The 17,638-nt window shown below is 41.3% G+C and overlaps 1 protein-coding gene across 1 annotated transcript in view; it reads right to left on the bottom strand.

Moving 5' to 3' along the window:
* The window catches only part of LOC124622745 (zinc finger protein 74-like), a 559,769-nt gene extending 542,373 nt beyond the window's left edge, over positions 1-17,396 (bottom strand). Inside the window, exon 1 of the mRNA XM_047148535.1 lies at positions 17,325-17,396. The gene's annotated coding sequence lies outside the window, so the exon portion shown is untranslated. The remainder of the gene's footprint in view (positions 1-17,324) is intronic.
* Positions 17,397-17,638: the final 242 nt, after the last annotated feature.

Genomic DNA, 17,638 nt, shown 5'->3' with positions numbered 1-17,638 from the left:
TCAGCCACACCTACTACAATGATATTTTTATCACAAACAGTAATAGTAAAAACTTTAAAGTTATCATCAGAGCATTGGTCGACTTCTTGAAGACTGACATTCTAACGACGGCTGCAGAGCTCTGACTACAGAACAAATACATTAAAGAAAAAACGCCAATGTCACGCTCGATGCAGTTCTCTCTTACGCAGCCGCAAAGAAGAAACTACAACCGAGTTGACAGAGCAGAAGGTAACGCCTTCGTTTTACGGGTGATCCGTATCCAAGCAAGTTCCGTGAGAGCGAGTGAACGTTGAAACTTCAGACTCTTAGTGGTAAACCGTAGATATATCTCAACGATGCCGCAGAGGATTAAGTTAATCCATACCCAAAAAAAATGTTGTGCTGCACGTCGGCCTTGTGCAACTCTTTAAATTGGAAGCCACTTGGGCTACTTACGCGTCCTTGAAACGAACTGCAGCCGATTTTCACCGGACGGTCACCCATCCAAGTATTAGCCGGGCTTAACTTTCTTTAGCTGCAGTAAGGTGTGGGATGCGTCACCAATAGCCTCTCCCACACAAATGTCAACCTCTCCGGCACGTGGTATCCCCTGCTACGCTAACGAGGCTCTGGCGACCGAGTTTCTCCCGGGATAAGGAGAACCCTCTACTAAGTCAACGACCTTCTAGAGGGCGGATGAGTTGATAGAGCAAGGGCACCCTCTTGTCCTTGGAGTGAGAAATCACTCCTAAAGACGGAAGAATCACCAAGGGTGGTCAACGGCATAGGATGCTGAAGGCAACGGGAAACCACAGCATTAAAGATACAATGGATATCCCCAGGAAAACTCATCATGGCAGGGTTCAATGTCAAATTATCCGGAGTTTCAACTCCCCCACTCGGATCTCCGGGGGGGAGAGCCTTGAACAATGCCACAAGTAAATACAAAAATAATGCAACAATAGCAACTTGGAATGTAAGATCATTATACCAACCAGGCAAAGTAAATAATGTTATACAAGAAATGAAACGCCTAAAAATTAACATTTTGGGTGTAAGTGAAACAAGATGGCCTGACTCAGGAGAAATGACCATTGACAACATGAAAGTATATTACTCGGGAAATTCTGATAGCCAGCACAGGAATGGGGTAGGAATAATTTTAGATGAGTATGCTAGTAAATCTGTCAAAAGCATTTTACCAATCTCAGATAGAGTAATCAGTCTACATTTACAAACGAAACAAACAAATATTAATTTAATCCAAATCTATGCTCCAACAGCCGACAAAGACCAAGAAGAAATAGAAAAATTTTATGAAGAATTAACACAAGCAATAGGAACCTCAAAAAGCAGAGACATTATTATCATCATGCGAGATTTTAATGCCAAAATAGGTGAAGGAAGTGAAGGTGATCTTATTGGACCTTTTGGTTTAGGAACAAGAAATGAAAGAGGGGATTTGCTGTCACAATTTTGCCAGGGAAACAATCTGTCTATTACAAACACATTTTTTAAACTCCCTAAACGAAGACTTTATACTTGGAAATCACCAAGAGACTGTAATGAAGAAGTTTGCAGAAATCAAATTGATTTCATACTTATAAACAAGAGGTACAAAAATTCTATTCATGGTGTGAAAACATATCCAGGAGCTGATATATTTTCTGATCATAACCTTTTAGTAGCAAAGTTCCATGTGAAACTGAAAGCCATACAAAAGAAACAAAAGAAGGACTATATAAATACAACTATTCTAAGAGACCCCTTGACTAAACAAAAGACTTCTGAAGAGATTAATGAGGAATTAGTTAGGATAAAGAATAATCAAACAGAAGACATTGATGGCAAATGGGAACTTATAAAAGACACATTAAATAATGCATGTAAAAACACAATGGCGACCAAACACGACAACATGAAAAAGAAGTGGATGACAGAGAAGATATTACAATTGATGGAACAAAGAAGAATACTTAAAAATAGAGATGAAAGTGAGTATAAAATATTACATGCAGAAATACGAAAAGAAACACGGCGAGCAAAAGAAGAATGGTACAAGGAACAATGCTCTGAAATTGAGAGTTATGAAACAAGACATGATAGTTTCAACTTACACAAAAAAGTTAAAGATTTAGCTGGACTTAATAAAAAGAAAAGTACAAGTTTATTGTTAGATAAAAATGACAAAATAATTCCTGATGTTAAAGGTAAACTGGACAGGTGGACAGAATATGTCAAAGAACTATTTGAAGATACAAGAAAAGATCAAAAATTTTATGATAACATGATCAGAGAATGAGGACCAAGCATATCGAAAGAAGAAATATTACATGTTATCAACAAATCAAAGACATGAAAAGCCCCTGGACCGGATAAGATACCAAATGACATCCTGAAACTCATAGGAATAGACCATATAGATATATTTGTACAATTGTTTAATTATATTTATAATTCGGGAATTATTCCTAGGGATTGGTTGACATCTACCTTTGTTACATTACCCAAAAAGGCTAATGCCAAAACTTGTAATGATCACCATACAATAAGCTTAATGAGTCACACCTTAAAGATATTTCTAAAAGTTATACACCAACGAATATACAAAAAAGTAGAAGAAGGTATAAGTGAAACACAATTCGGTTTTAGAAGTTCCCTCGGTACAAGAGAAGCATTGTTTGCTTTTAACATATTAGCGCAACGATGTATGGAGGTTAACCAGCCACTATATGTGTGCTTCCTGGATTATAATAAAGCATTTGACAAAGTTCGTCATGATCATCTCATAGAATTGTTAGAAAAGAAAACACTTGATAAGAAAGACATCCGCATTATATATAACCTCTACTACAATCAAACCGCAACCGTGAAGGTAGAAAATGAGTTATCGAATGATATAGAAATAAAGAGGGGTGTGAGACAAGGTTGCGTTCTCTCACCCTTATTGTTTAATATGTATTCAGAAGACATAATCCAGGCAGCTCTATCAGATGAAATAGCTGGCATTAAAGTGAATGGGCTAAACATTAACAATGTTAGGTTTGCTGATGACACTGCACTACTAGCTGGAAACCTCAAAGATCTACAATTACTTCTTGACAAAGTCGCAGAAAAAAGTGAAGAATTTGGCTTGACTCTTAACGTAAGCAAGACTAAGTTCATGGTGATATCTAAAACACACCAACAAGAAAATCTTACAATCAATAGGGAAAGAGTCGATCAAGTACGTAAATTTAAATATCTCGGAACAATTGTAAATGAGGAGATTGAAAGCTCAGAAGAAATTAAATCGAGAGTAGGACAGGCCAGAAGTATCTTTAATAAGATGAAAAATGCATTCTGTTCGAGAGACATTTGTTTAAACATAAAAATGAGGTTGCTAAGATGCTATGTATTCTCAAAATTATTATACGGAATGGAAGCGTGGACATTGAAAAAGAAGGACATGAACAGTTTAGAAGCTTTTGAAATGTGGGCATATAGAAGAATACTTAGAATTAGTTGGGTGTCGAGGATTACTAATCAAGATGTCCTAAGAAGAATGGGAAAGGAAAAAGAATTAATTAAAACTATTAAAGTAAGGAAGCTACAATATTTAGGCCATGTTATTAGGGGAGTAAATTACAAAATATTGCAAATAATACTAGAAGGGAAAATTTGTGGGAAGAGAACGAGGGGTAGAAGACGGACATCCTGGATTGACAATTTAAAAAATTGGTACAACTGTTCAACGTCAGAACTCCTTAGATCAGCCAAATCAAGATCAGAAATTGCCATGATGACAGCCAACCTTCTTAGAGGAGACGGCACATGAAGAAGAAGAACTTTCTTTAGCTGCAGTATCCATTTTTTCTATTTTCACCTTCACTTTGATCGTCAGTGTTCTCAGTATTCTCGTAGTATGGTCTGGGTGAAAGTCCTACAACAATCCTCCAAGTTCATTGTTATATTTCACTCAGTTGTTTTATTACGAAGGGCAGCCAGCCCTCTCGCCAAACCTGCTGAACTATCGTGCCGGCTAGTACTCGAGCAGGAACCGGTGTTACCAGCGTGGCAAGGCCGTTGGTCATTCATGCATTACTTACTATAATGCAATTGGTTTGAAGTACACAGCGATACTAACTGTGCATTATTCGACTTAACTTTGTATTATGATGTTAACAAGTTCATAGCAGCTGAGTTACCTCTTACAAAATTATAAGCACGTTATGACGCTTTGTAACCCCGAACTTAAATCAATGCCACAACATTACAAAAATAAGCGAAGGGCCCCACTGATTACGCTTTTGGCGACCGTAAGAACTACAGAGTACCTAGGAGCAAGCACCCACTTAAACTGTAATGAAAAGCAGTTGCTGGCTGATTGGAGAAATCTTGAGGAAATATAATTCATAGACGACAAAAGTGGTTCACAAAACACTTGTATGAATTAGGTTTGAGTATTGCTAATTCTTCAGGGACTCTTAACAGGTTAATTTGATAGAAGGCAGAGAACTCGCAGGGAGGACCAAATTGTTTAGCATCCGCGAGGATCTTACAAAGATATATCACGGTGGGGTTTACTGTTGAAATTCCACGGAGAGATATGCGTCTGCTGTATGCGTTCATGAAAATACCACGACAGGAAAAGTAGAGGTCAAATGGACGCCTAGCGACGCTCCTGCTTCCCATACAGTATTTTGGGTGAATGAAACAGACTAGGGGGGCTAAGCCACATACCGCAAGGTGGCGTGTGGAGTAGGGATGTGGAAATACAAAGAAAATAGGTATAAATAAAAAGTGAATACTCTTCTTTACTGCTACAGAACATCGCTGTTTTGTATGCGTTCACAGACATAGCACTGGGCTACGCAGCAGAGACAGCTAACTACTGTAATATGTTGCAATGCAGTACGCTGAGACTCTGCACGTTACTTGGTTTCGATAGTTCTGTAAGTGACAGAATGTTGAAAATTAACGTCTTCTGCATTGTCGCGGACTTGGATCACGGTTGAGTCGGGACAGAGGGAGGGAAGAGGCTTAAAGGAAGTGCCCCGTAGCTCGCCAACAGTGATCCTACAGAAGGGCTGAAAAGTAAACTACGGTCACCAGATGGGGGTCTGAATACCGCTTTTACCGACGACATGCTCACAGCCACAACCAGTTCTCCTCCACCCACGGCAAGCAGTGGAAACCGAGCGCAGGAAGTGGGTCGTAAAATGAGGCAGCAACGTAATTTCCGCATTGCCTGTAAGTGGGGTGCCACACTTACGTCGTTCAACTCGATGGCAAATGGACAAGCGGTGTTCAAGCGGAAACGGAAAATGCAAGCGACATAGCTAAATCTCGGGCTGTTTTTGTAATTGTCTGGAGGGCAAATTTGAAGGACAGGTACGCATGTGATAGCGCGCGCTAGCGAAAATGATCCCAAGCCCTGTACATAGAAAAGATACTCACAACTCACATCCTATTGATGGTAGAAAGATAGGGTCAAGTATTTTGGATAGTCCTCGGACTAGGGACCGTTTTTATACCCAGCGGAAGGTTTGTCTTACAGTAACTGTCCTATAGTCCAGGGTCAAAATATGAATAATGCAGACTTCATTAAGCTTAGACAAACGGAGCAAACCAGCTCGTTCTTTCTGCATTAGGTGTTGTCTGCAGTGTGGCTGAAGAGGCTTTCGGAGACACCATTTAGTCAATGGACGGTTCCTGAGGAACCAGAAAAACATCGTTTTTGGGTACCAAAACCGAGCCGCGGATTCCAAATTGGATATTCACAGCAAATGGCTCAAATTTTTACGATATATTTCTAACTTCCTGATCGCAAAAAAATATGAAAATTATCTTTATATCTTTATCGGTTACCGAGGTACAGAGGTTCAAAGTTACTCTAGTTGTACAAGTGCAATACGCTCGTAAAATTTGATGTGAGGCGATATCTAAATAATGAATAACAGTAGCAGATTGCTCAAATTTTAACGGTATATTCTCTACGACTTTATCAAGAAGCGCTATCATTCCATTTCCAAAATTCCTCATTCATTGTAGAAAAACTCCAAAAAAGTAAGGTTTTTGGGTACCAAAGCCGACTGCGGATTCCAAGACGGCTATGCACAGCAAATGTTTGTAATTTTTGCCAGATCCTGCGACAACGATCTCGAAGACACTTGTATATTTTTTGTATCTTTATACTTTAGCAAGCTACAAAGGTTCAGAGTTACCCTGCTTCCACTCGTAAAATCCGACATGAGGCGAAATTCAAATAATAAATACCGTCAGGAAATTGCTCAAATTTTTACGATATATTCTGTAGGCTTCTATATAGACGTCCCATCTTACTGTTTTCAAAAATCTGTATCCTTTGTCAAGAAATGTGTCTAATTTTTTTTTTTAACCAAAACACAGGCACGGATTCCTAGACGGTTATACACAGCCAATGGCTATAGTTCTTACGATGTATTCCTAACATGCCGCTCTCGGTTAACCTTGAAAATGGGAGTGTGAGAGAAAGAGAGGCACAGTGGTAATGAAACATAGCTGACAGCGACAGAACTGTGCTAGGAAAAGTGTGAAGAAGACAATGCGAGAGGAGAAAAGAGAAAAGAGAAAGTGTAACTGGGTGGGAGCCAGTGATAATGAGAGTCTATGGCAATGACTACATGGAAGATAGAGCTCGTGACAGAGGGAACATCAGCAGCTGGATGGAATGAAGTAGCAGTAAGAGAGAGCAAGAGATGGACTGTGACAGTCAAAGGACACGGCAATAGTATCAGAGAATGAAGGAGATTATGACTGTGAGAGGCAGGGTACACTGTCAGAGAGATGTAAAGAGATAATAACAATGAGTTGGGCTGAATGAGTCAGTGAGAATGGTCAAGGCAGAGGGAGTGGGCATCTGAGACTTACAGCGGTGGAGTAGTGTGTGTGTGTGTGTGTGTGTGTGTGTGTGTGTGTGAGCGAGTTACAGTTAGGGGAGCTTATGGGACGGATAGGTAAGTTGCATATCAAAGACAGCGCGAATATGTTCATTCGCGAAAATTTTAGGAATTTTTTTAAAAGTGCTGAGGACCGTAGAACGAGACATTTGGTACCCTGATTTTCATGTTAGAGTCCTTTTATATATATTCGTCGTTATTGTGCTCCGGCAGGATCATTTTTCCGTTCGCTAAGATATGTGTCATAAACTTTATCGAAGACATGTCGTGATTAACTTACGTGCCTATGGCTGATTGTCAGAGTTGGGCCACATGACGCGCTATATTGCATGAAGTCCTCTATCTAGTTGTGAATCTGGGTAGACATCTTGCACGAACGTAGTTTGCTGTAATTATCTGATAGTCTATAAACATGAAATCTACTTCATCGCCACTAGCAGTTGCTTTTAGAACACCGTGCGCCAAGAGCGTGCCAACCGCACCAGTGCTGGTTTCTGTGGAGAATGTCGTACTTTGGTTTATTCAGCACAAAGAGATACGAATCAGTCTGTATCCACTCTAAGACACAATTAAAAATCACAATTTTTTTTACACAGAAAACATATTAATTGCTCCATAAAGACGCAAGTATCGTACAAGCAATCACACAACACCAAGAAGAAAAGAGATAAAAATTCGGATTTTAATATTTTTTAAAAATCTCCTTCACCGTCTAATGAAGAAGGCATCTTGGGAAGACTGACTCCTGTTAATAAATCTAACAAGAAAGGAAGTGGAATAGAAACAGAAACTAAATCGTTAAGTGTCCGTAATGAAAAACGTTAAGTGTCCGCAATGAGATATTTTCCCCTATTCATATGAAATACAGCGAGGTAATTACACACGCGAACTGAAATACAGAAGTTAACATGCTGTTCGCTTGAAAGAAAGAGCGGAAAAATATAGCGACGTTCGTACGCCAAAAGATTAACGGTGATTACACGTCGAGGTGTGTTGTATGTTGATGAATTAATTCCTCCGCTGTTCCCGCCGTATGAAAACCTTTGGAATCTCCGTCAGAACTCAGCAGCGTTTAACCGACAAACAGACATCTCAACGGAATTACAAATGATCACGTAGGAAACCGATAAAGAAGACGCCTCAATAATGTGGCCTAATGCCGAAAAAACTATACCCTCGCCAACGAGCTGACTAATAACACAGTCGAGATATTAGAATTGAGAATCGCTACACTGCAGTGCAATGTAAATACGATTTTACGATTTCTGTCTCCGATTATTTCTCTAGTTATGACTGTCTGTTTACATAAATGAAAGCTATTTTAAATAATGAGCGTTCATTTCATTCACAGCCATGCCCGGTCTCAAAATGCTTCATTTCAGTGGATCGAAACCGTCGCGCCTTCTTAAATTTCACTAATAGCTACGTTAAATGCTTTTTATCACCAGTCCTGATTTCACAACCACAAGATTTGATCAAGCACTCTTTATCTTGTGAATAAATCGCGATGAAATTAGAAGAGACAGAAACGGACTGACGTATACGCAGCACTCCCTAATTAAGATTCTTCGATCATTCATCTACATCGACCACATCATCAGAGACAAGGGTGTCGTAAGAAGTGCCCCATGCAAGTATCATTGTACCGCTCGTATTCTCTCTCTGTATATAAATCTTCTAACGGATAGGAGAGCAGCAATGTACGGCTGTTTGCTGCTGATGTAGTTCGTGGAAGGTGTCGTCGACTCGCGGTGGGAGGATTCACGATGAATTAGACAAAATTTCTAGTCGGTTTCATGAAAAGCAGCCTTCTCTAAATGTAGAAAATTGTAAGTTAATGCAGATGGACTGGAAAACAATCCCTTAATATTCGAATTACAGCATTAGTAATGGACTGCATGACAAAGTCATGTCGATTAAATATCTAGACGTTGCAAAACGACATGAAATCCAACGAGTACGAAAGGCTTCCGATAGCGAAGGTGAATAGTCCAGTTTATTGGAAGAATTTTAAGAAAGTGTATCTCTTCAATAATGCAGACCACATGTTGAATACTAGTGCGACCCATACTTGAATACTGTTTCACTGTTTGCGATCGCAGCAGGTCAGATTAACGGAAGATATCGAAGCAGTTTACAGGCGGCCTGCTAAATTTCCTACCTGTAACTTCGATCAACATGGGAGTGTGCGCAGATGCTTGGTGAAATCAGAGGGAATCATTGGAGGGAAGAGGACGTTCTTCTCGCAGAATACTATTGACAAATTTTAGAGAACTGGCATTTGATGCTGAATGCAGAACGATTATACTGCCGCCAAAGTACATTTCGCTTAAGGACAACGAAGATAAGAGAAATTAGGATTCGTACGGAGGCTTATAGTCAGTCTTTTCTCCCTCGCTCTATTCGTCGCTGGAATAGGAAAGTAAATGACTAGACGTTGTACAAGACATCCTTTTCCAAGCACCTTACGTTGACTTTCGGAGTATGTCTGTAGATGTAGACGCTTAATTAAACGCCACACCACGTGACACAACCAATGTCTGACCGAATTTGCAAGTCCGGATGGTTTCGAGAATATCTAAACCAAGAGCAAAAGCCTATTACTTCACTCGATTTTTTAAGAACACCACAGATATTTGGTGGTCAAATGTTTAAAAATTCTTTTCTGATACGTTTATACGTCTGTCTAAAAAGTAGAAGAAAAGATATATTGTCGCCGTTGAATGAAATGTGGGAAGACAAAATCAAGTCGATACAGTGTCAGCAGATGAATGATGCCGTTATCGAAGGGTACTTGTATCTAAAATCAAGTCTCGGTTTTGGGTAGCTGAACTCTCTCTCAAATGCGACGTTATTGTACGTTTCAGTTGATTTCCATATTGATTGTGACAGCTTGCAGTTGCCGGGTTCGCTTGTGGTCTCGTACTGCATATCATCTCCGGCTCACTAGTGGGCCACTACCGCATACCTCAGGTACCACCATCATGCCCGGGATTCCGGGTTCGATTCCCGGCGGGTCAGGGATTTTCTCTGCCTCGTGATGACTGGATGTTGTGTGATGTCCTTAGGTTAGTTAGGTTTAAGTAGTTCTAAATTCTAGGGGACTGATGACCATAGATGTTAAGTCCCATAGTGCTCAGAGCCATTTTTGAACTAACATCATGGTGGAAAACAACAAAAATGAAGATATTTATCGCACTTCGGGCTTAAAGCGTACGCAGAAGGGAAGACAATGAATTGGGCGTACACACTGCAGTGCAAATTACAGTGAGCTTTACTCTAACTGTATGGGATTACACCTTTTATTTCTAAATGATTTTTGTTTCCAGTGTTACAGTAATATTGTAGTTAGTGTGTGTATAGCATTGGACACATATAACTGACCAATGTTGATACGTGTAAATTGTGAATGGCTGTATGGCCATAAAACTAAACGCCAACATAAACAGAGAAAAAAATATACTTTGAAATCTGAAAATTATGCTTCGCTTAATGGATGTAGGACCTCTTTTGTCGCCGCTGTGACTAAAGTCCGTTTGTAGGTTGACACTAGATTCGAAGGTGACTGTTGCATTAAGATACTTACCCACCAGTATTCGTCATGTTTGGAGACGATAATTTCTGCTTTAGAATTTTGGGCTACCACACGGAGTTACACCATCACGGTTTCAGGTTGGTGTAGCAGGAAACCTCTCTGTGGTGTCTCGCGTACTGAGAGTGGATGAAACTGTTCCTCAGCGGCCGTCGGTATCAAGTGGTTGTCTGAACTCTGCTATTCTACAGAAATAACCTACGTTCCGGCCACCGTACTACACCGTATCTTTGTCCTTCACTTCGATAATCAACCTTGACAACTCAATATCAACATCAAACCGCACGAGAAGTTGCCAGTCATCCACAAGTCAGAGATACACATTTCACCTACATCATTGATAGTTATGAAGTCTGTTTTTATTCAGTGTCCATATGCATTTGTCCTTCAAACACACAAGCATGTCTGAAGGACACTGTGTGAAAACAGACATTTTGAGCATCAGTGATGTATACACGCATCGACAGGCTAATAGGTCGATAAAAAATTTGTCTCTCCCTGTGCGGGAATCACAAACTTTGCGAGCGTAAGTATTGTGGATTTCGTGGCATACGGAAGCTTGGGTCAGTCCTCGAGACATGTTCAGGCAACCGAAGTTGTTAAGCCAACGGTCGCGATAAGCAAAAATGGTTCAAATGGCTCAGAGCACTATGGGACTTAACAGCTGTGGTCATCAGTCCCCTAGAACTTAGAACTACTTAAACCTAAGCAACCTAAGGACATCACACACATCCATGCCCGAGGCAGGATTCGAACCTGCGACCGTAGCAGTCGCGCGGTGCCGGACTGCGCGCCCAAAACTCGCGATAAGCGGAAAACCCGTTATCGAGTCGCGGTCCACCACAAATGTTCATATTGTCGCAAACAGCAGTCGTTTATCCAAATTCACAAAATACTTCTCTATTTAAATGGAAACGTACTCTACAAACACACCAGAAAGTAGAAGAGTATAACTCACGGTTAGGGATAATGTAGGAATTTGTATTCCTACCAAAAATATTGAATGGTAAGTATTCGGTCACCGTAAAATAAACTTTGAAATTTACTGTACAGTAAAGACATACATACGTATGCGCCTGTCAACAAAACTGAGCCACACTAGATACGAAAGAATTCGCTGATACTATAACTCTGTATATTGACACGAGTAAAGTATTTTTTTTCTGGGAAACAAAGATTTCTACTTCAGAATAGTTTGATGGAAGAGAACCACAGTAAGTATTAAATGAACTTTAAGCATTGAAAAATTGTTTTGCAAAGAAACGTCCTTCCTAGGTGTGCTCTAGAAGAATGTAACGTCATAAAGTTTTAAGTAACTTAGAGTTTTCTGGAGAAATGAAAAACAACACATCCGTGTCTTTTCCCCTTCACTGACCTCGTGCTCTGTCTCTAATCACCTCGTCGTAGACCGTACATTAAATTCTAACCTCCGTTCTTACCGTTTTCAAAATTAATATTTCGCGGATGTAATGTAAACCTAATAAACATGTTTGCGCCATTAGTGACCAATGACCGGTAAAGCTGGCCACGATTTATGTATGGCACGTTGAAAAGTTGTTGAAACCAGAAGTCTTTGGCTTTGTGAGATGGACGTTGAACGTATGAGGAAAAGTGTATAGAAGACGTTAACAGAGGTTTGGAATTATAAGAAGAGCATCTATTAGCAAACTATGAGTACCGCGACATAGCAGAGATCTTCTCACACTTCCTCCGTTTCTGTTTGGAACTTCAGGGTATAGTGGCAGTTAATATTCCACATTAGCGTACTCCAGTCAATGCTGAATCACTAGATTGCCCCAACTGTATAACTTTCTAGGAGCACGCACATCGCATTTGCTGTACCATTAGGATGCGTGGACGAGGTGGTGCCGCTGAAGTCTGTTGATATTGTTATTAGTAATTGCACTAGTAACGGGAAAATTCCACAGCATGTTTACTGTGTTAACGTTCTTTTTTCCGTGTTTCCAGATACTAATCGATTGCCGCTTTTTCTTGATCCTGGAACAATTCATAACCCTGGCCAAGGCGGCGGCTGAATACCAGACATCGCTACCTTCTGAGGAATTCGAAAAAGTATTAGTAATATAATTCACATTGTCGAGCAGTTGCTATCACAAATATTCAGGCGCACTATTGATCTACAACGTCCGAGAAAAGCGCTGCATCCGTGATTTTTCATATGACTCCACATATGGCCCTAGGAAGTGGTCACACATCGTAGGGGAGTAGCGATAGATGCTCTACCACAGGAGACGAAATATGGTACTCGTTTTACAAGACATCAATGGATGGTACGTAATTTTGGTTTATGATAAATAACACACGTCACACGAAAAACGATGTTTCATCAAAAAAAATGTACACCGTTCTTTTTACTTCAACATGCATTAACGTCCGTCGCATCGAGGAAATTTAACAAAGAAAACCAAAACTATAAATATTTAGTTTCGAGACATGTCATCGTTATTTCTCAAAAATGTTTTGCTCTGTTACACTTGATAATCAAATTTATTATTTCGGTTCACTTTGAAATGAAATACGCACCACGTGCAATGCAAAATGTGCACGAACCTCACGATGTAAAAGCTCAATGTTTTCAGAGAAGTTATAAAGATGAATTAACTTGCGCATTGTTTGTTAGCAGACGCCCGCATTTACACAAGACAAAAGAGAAGAAATTTAGTGAATTCAGTATCACAGTAGTAGAACTGTGCCGAGTGCCGTCAAAGACAAGTATATAAAAAAAACTAACTACTTGCAACTTCTTGTATTGCACCTCATTGCGACGACTATCTTTGTTTTTCAATGATCAGTTTCAGCTGCGGTCTACAGCCCAATTTTTATTTAGTTGTTCACTTATTTAGAATGCAAACTGTCCTGGTGGAAGAACATCCGCAACTGAGTATTATAGCAGAGGTTGAAAGTATCACTTCAGTTGTAAATTACTTTATTTTCACATTACCGGTGCTCTGCGCTCATAGGCAGCACACTGCGCCTGGTACACGCGGCGCTCGGGGAACGCAGCACAGCTACGACACCTGAAGATGGGCTTTTAACAGTCCGAAACCGTTCATGTGAATATAAAGACAACTGAAGAGGTATTTTCAATTTCTGCTATTTAGAGTGGCTTCAGACAGTGGTCGATACAAACAAACATAAGATTTAGGAACAAGTGGCAGAATTAAGGTGTAGGTAGCTTGTACAGAGGATACGAATACAAAACAATTTTATAAAATTAATATTCGTACACTTTGTTTCACTGACACTGGTCATTGTTGCAACATAACAAGTCTCGTTATATACCCGCGCAAGCGTTGTCATCTTATCGCACTGAGCTTATGATGGCTGCAGAACGAAGCTGAAAGTGATAAATGAAATGTTTTTATTTTTTCCGTCATAAATGGTTGGTGAAAGCCTGCAAATATAGAAAGAATGGCTTTTTTGGTTTACAAAATAAATTTTTGCAGCTGGCAGTCACGATTTTCTTTTATTTCATTCTTGCACGGGGCGTTTCGTTTCCATTATGAACTGCGTTGTCCGTGTATTATGACGTTTATGCCTGATGTATGCAGTGTTATCTACTGCATTGGTATCGTGCATTTATGGCTTTATTTCAATATACAGGGTGTCCCACATATCTTGACCACCCTAAATAACTATTTGTCCAGATGAAAATTAAAAAAAAAAAATTGAAGGAAATATTCTTTACCCGTCAGGGGGACATCAATCAGCAAGACTGTCTTCGTTGTAGCTTTGTTCTTTACAAAGATATGAACAGCGGTATGACTTTTTTAAATGGCACCTTGTAATTTTTATTCGGTAATCAATTTCCTCTCCTAAATACCTATTCAAAAATGTATCACAGTGTACCATTCACTGAAACTCAACGTTATTAATTACATAACACAACACTGAGCCCGGAATTACAAACTCGTCCTCTTGCTGGAGTTGTCAGAAAACAAATGAAAACCAAATAAAAACATAACACAAAATTGACTTTAACTCTCCTGTACCGTTGCCCAGGAGTAGAACATTCAAAGGTGCTCGAAGTGGTGACGCTGGACACCGATACACTGGTGCACTCGTTGAATGAAAGAATTATTTACTGCTTGCAGTGTTTCCTGCCGCTAGAGTTGTTGGAATATGGCAATACACAAAGTTTTTAATGCATCCCCAAAGAAAAAAGTCCAGAGGATTTAAATCAGGAGACCCAGCAGGCCAAGTAAATGTTCCTCCTCGACCAATCCACCTGGCAGGATACCTTCGCTTCAAAACACGACTAGCACGTGAGGCATTATCTGCTGGACATCCATCGTGTTGATACCACATTTCTGGTTCTTAGCAGCACTTCATCCAGAAGAGGAGGAAGAGTTCGTCTGAGGAAGTTGGCATGCGCTGTGCCGTTTAGACTACCATTGATGAAATAAGGGCCAATAATTGCAGTACCAAGTATCCCACACCAGACGTTAACACTCCATTGACGCTGATGTTCCACCTGTCTACTCCCTTGTGGGTTGTCGCTAGACCAATAATGCATCTTCCTTGTATTTATCTGTTGTGACTTGGCAAGACAGCCAAGCCACTATGAGATAGCCGAAAGGCACACGTTTAAGCTCACGCAGGATGGCGTGAGGTCTGGAAAATGACAAGGTCTTTATAGTAGCAAAAATAGTACGTAGCTTCTGGAATACTTAACTTTATTCCATAATTGGTGATCATCGGTCTGACGGTACATGCATCACAAGATAAATAGCAAATGATAATGGCGCCTTGCTAGGTCGTAGCAAACGACGTAGATGAAGGCTATGTTAACTATCGTCTCGGCAAATGAGAGCGCAACTTGTCAGTGAACCATCGCTAGCAAAGTCGGCTGTACAACTGGGGCGAGTGCTAGGAAGTCTCTCTAGACCTGCCGTGTGGCGGCGCTCGGTCTGCAATCACTGATGGTGGCGACACGCGGGTCCGACGTATACTGCCGGACCGCGGCCGATTTAAAGGCTACCACCTAGCAAGTGTGGTGTCTGGCGGTGACACCACATTATCTGTCCTTTGTTTGAGAAGTAACATTCATCGGTAAATAGAACATTGGAGAAGAAGTTCACGCTGGCGAGGATTTGCTGCTGTGCCCACTGACTGATCCGTACACGAGTCTGGAAATCATCCCCATGCAATTCTTGGTGTAGGTGTACATGGTAAGGATGGAACCGGTGACGTGTAAGAATACGATGTACACTGGTTTTAGGAATGCCAACCTCATGTTCAAGCTGCCGTGTGCTCACATGTGGATTCATAGCAACGGAAGCAGAACAATAACTTCGGCAGCTTCGTCTGTCTTCGTCTGTGCGAGTGCTACGACGGTTGCGTTGTCGTGGGTTGAAAATTCCCGTTCCCCGAAGCGTCGCAACAAGACGAGAAAACATCCGTCGGGAAGGTTGGTTCTTGTCAGGATATCGCTCTCTGTACAGTTCCGCTCCTTGCGTAGCATTTCGCCTACCTTCAACAACAACAACAACAACAACAACAATAATAATAAAGGAAGCGTTATGTCGATGCAGTTTGTAGGAAGGACAGCCTTTATTGTATGCCTACTCTACACAACAGTACTTAAAAGGACTAAACTACTGTACTAGATGTATCCGTACATAAGAAAACAGTATTGCAGTTACTGTAATTTCTACCTTCTCTCCATTGGTGTACATTGTACTCACACAACTCTTCAGCTGACGATGGTTGACGGAATGACGCGTGTGCATTCTACTTATGTTTACATGTGTCCTCTGTCAACGACAGCACGTGGATGTGATTCATTACCCCGAGTACCTGCACTAAGCGCTCGGAGCGTCAACGTCAGTGCTGTGTTATGTAATTAATAACGTTGTGTTTCAGTGAGTGGTACACTGCGATACATTTTTGGATAGGTCTTTAGGAGAGGAGATGAATTACCGAATAAAAAATACAGAGTGCCATTTAAAAAGTCTTACCGCTGTTGATATCTTTGTAAAAAACAAAGCTACATCGAAGGCAATCATGCTGATTGATGTCCCCCTGACGGCTAAACAACATTTGCTTGAAACATTTTGTAATTTGCATCTGGACAAACAGTTATTTGGGTAAATGGGACACCCAGTATATACAGGCGCAGCTTTGTAAATGTAAGTTTCCCTACAGATAACGATGTATTTGAAAATACCTTTCGATTACGTGTATCTTCTTGTCTTATATATATCCCATAATGCACAGAAAACACGCTTGATGAAGGGAAGTTTTGGACATACCACATCGTACGGGATATAAAGGGAGAGAATGGCATCAGCAAACTATACTCTACAGAATTAAAAAAATAGTTTTCTTTGAATTAAAACTATTAAATGTCCTAGAGAGGAAGGGAAAAAAGGAATAATTCTGGAATCACAGCCTCTCCAAATGGGCAACTGTACAGGAATTTAAATAGATAATACCTTGACACCATTTAGAAAATCGGAGATTTTCCGAATTGTTGTATAAACGAGTTTTCACGTAGGGTGGAAACTTTAACAGTACCGATGTAGGAAGTGTTCGGCGCACCGGCGAATGTGTCACGGGGACTTAGTTCACTTCACAAGAGAACAACTGGACGAGAACCTGTAGCACCTTCCTCTGCACTGCACTGAGAAGTACGTGTGTGGGTGCGCGCGCGCTCGGACCAGCTGCCCGCTGTTAGGTAGATAAACCGAAACTGAGGAGCGCCGGCCGGGACTGCGACGCTGGGAGGCTCTGCGCCGCGCCGCACCGGCCGCCGAGTGCGCTGTAGCAGGTAGCAGGTGTGAGAGCGCGCGCGCGGACCCTCCTACCTGCGTGCGCTGTATGCGGCAGAGGCTGCCCGTGGCTGGTGGCCGGTCGGAGCGTCGCGGCCGCGGTCGCCGGACTGCCGCGCAGGCGGACTCCGGCGCGCCGCCTCCCCCCACCCAGCCTCCCTCCCTCCCTCCCTCGAGTGTCTCCATCTCTCTCTCCCAGCGCCGCCCACCGCCCGCCCGGTGCTGGGGGCCGAGGTCACTCGAGTACCGCCCCTGCTCGCACCATTTCTCCACTCGCTAGGGACCCGGACCATCACCTTCACCCAAATCACCACTCTTGACAGGCAAACACTTTGTCGGATTGTCTAGAC

Source organism: Schistocerca americana, chromosome 7 (assembly GCF_021461395.2).
Source record: "Schistocerca americana isolate TAMUIC-IGC-003095 chromosome 7, iqSchAmer2.1, whole genome shotgun sequence".
NCBI classification, from domain to species: domain Eukaryota; kingdom Metazoa; phylum Arthropoda; class Insecta; order Orthoptera; family Acrididae; genus Schistocerca; species Schistocerca americana.
Note: the sequence above shows the minus strand (reverse complement) of the source record. Positions and strands in the feature narration are given on the sequence as shown.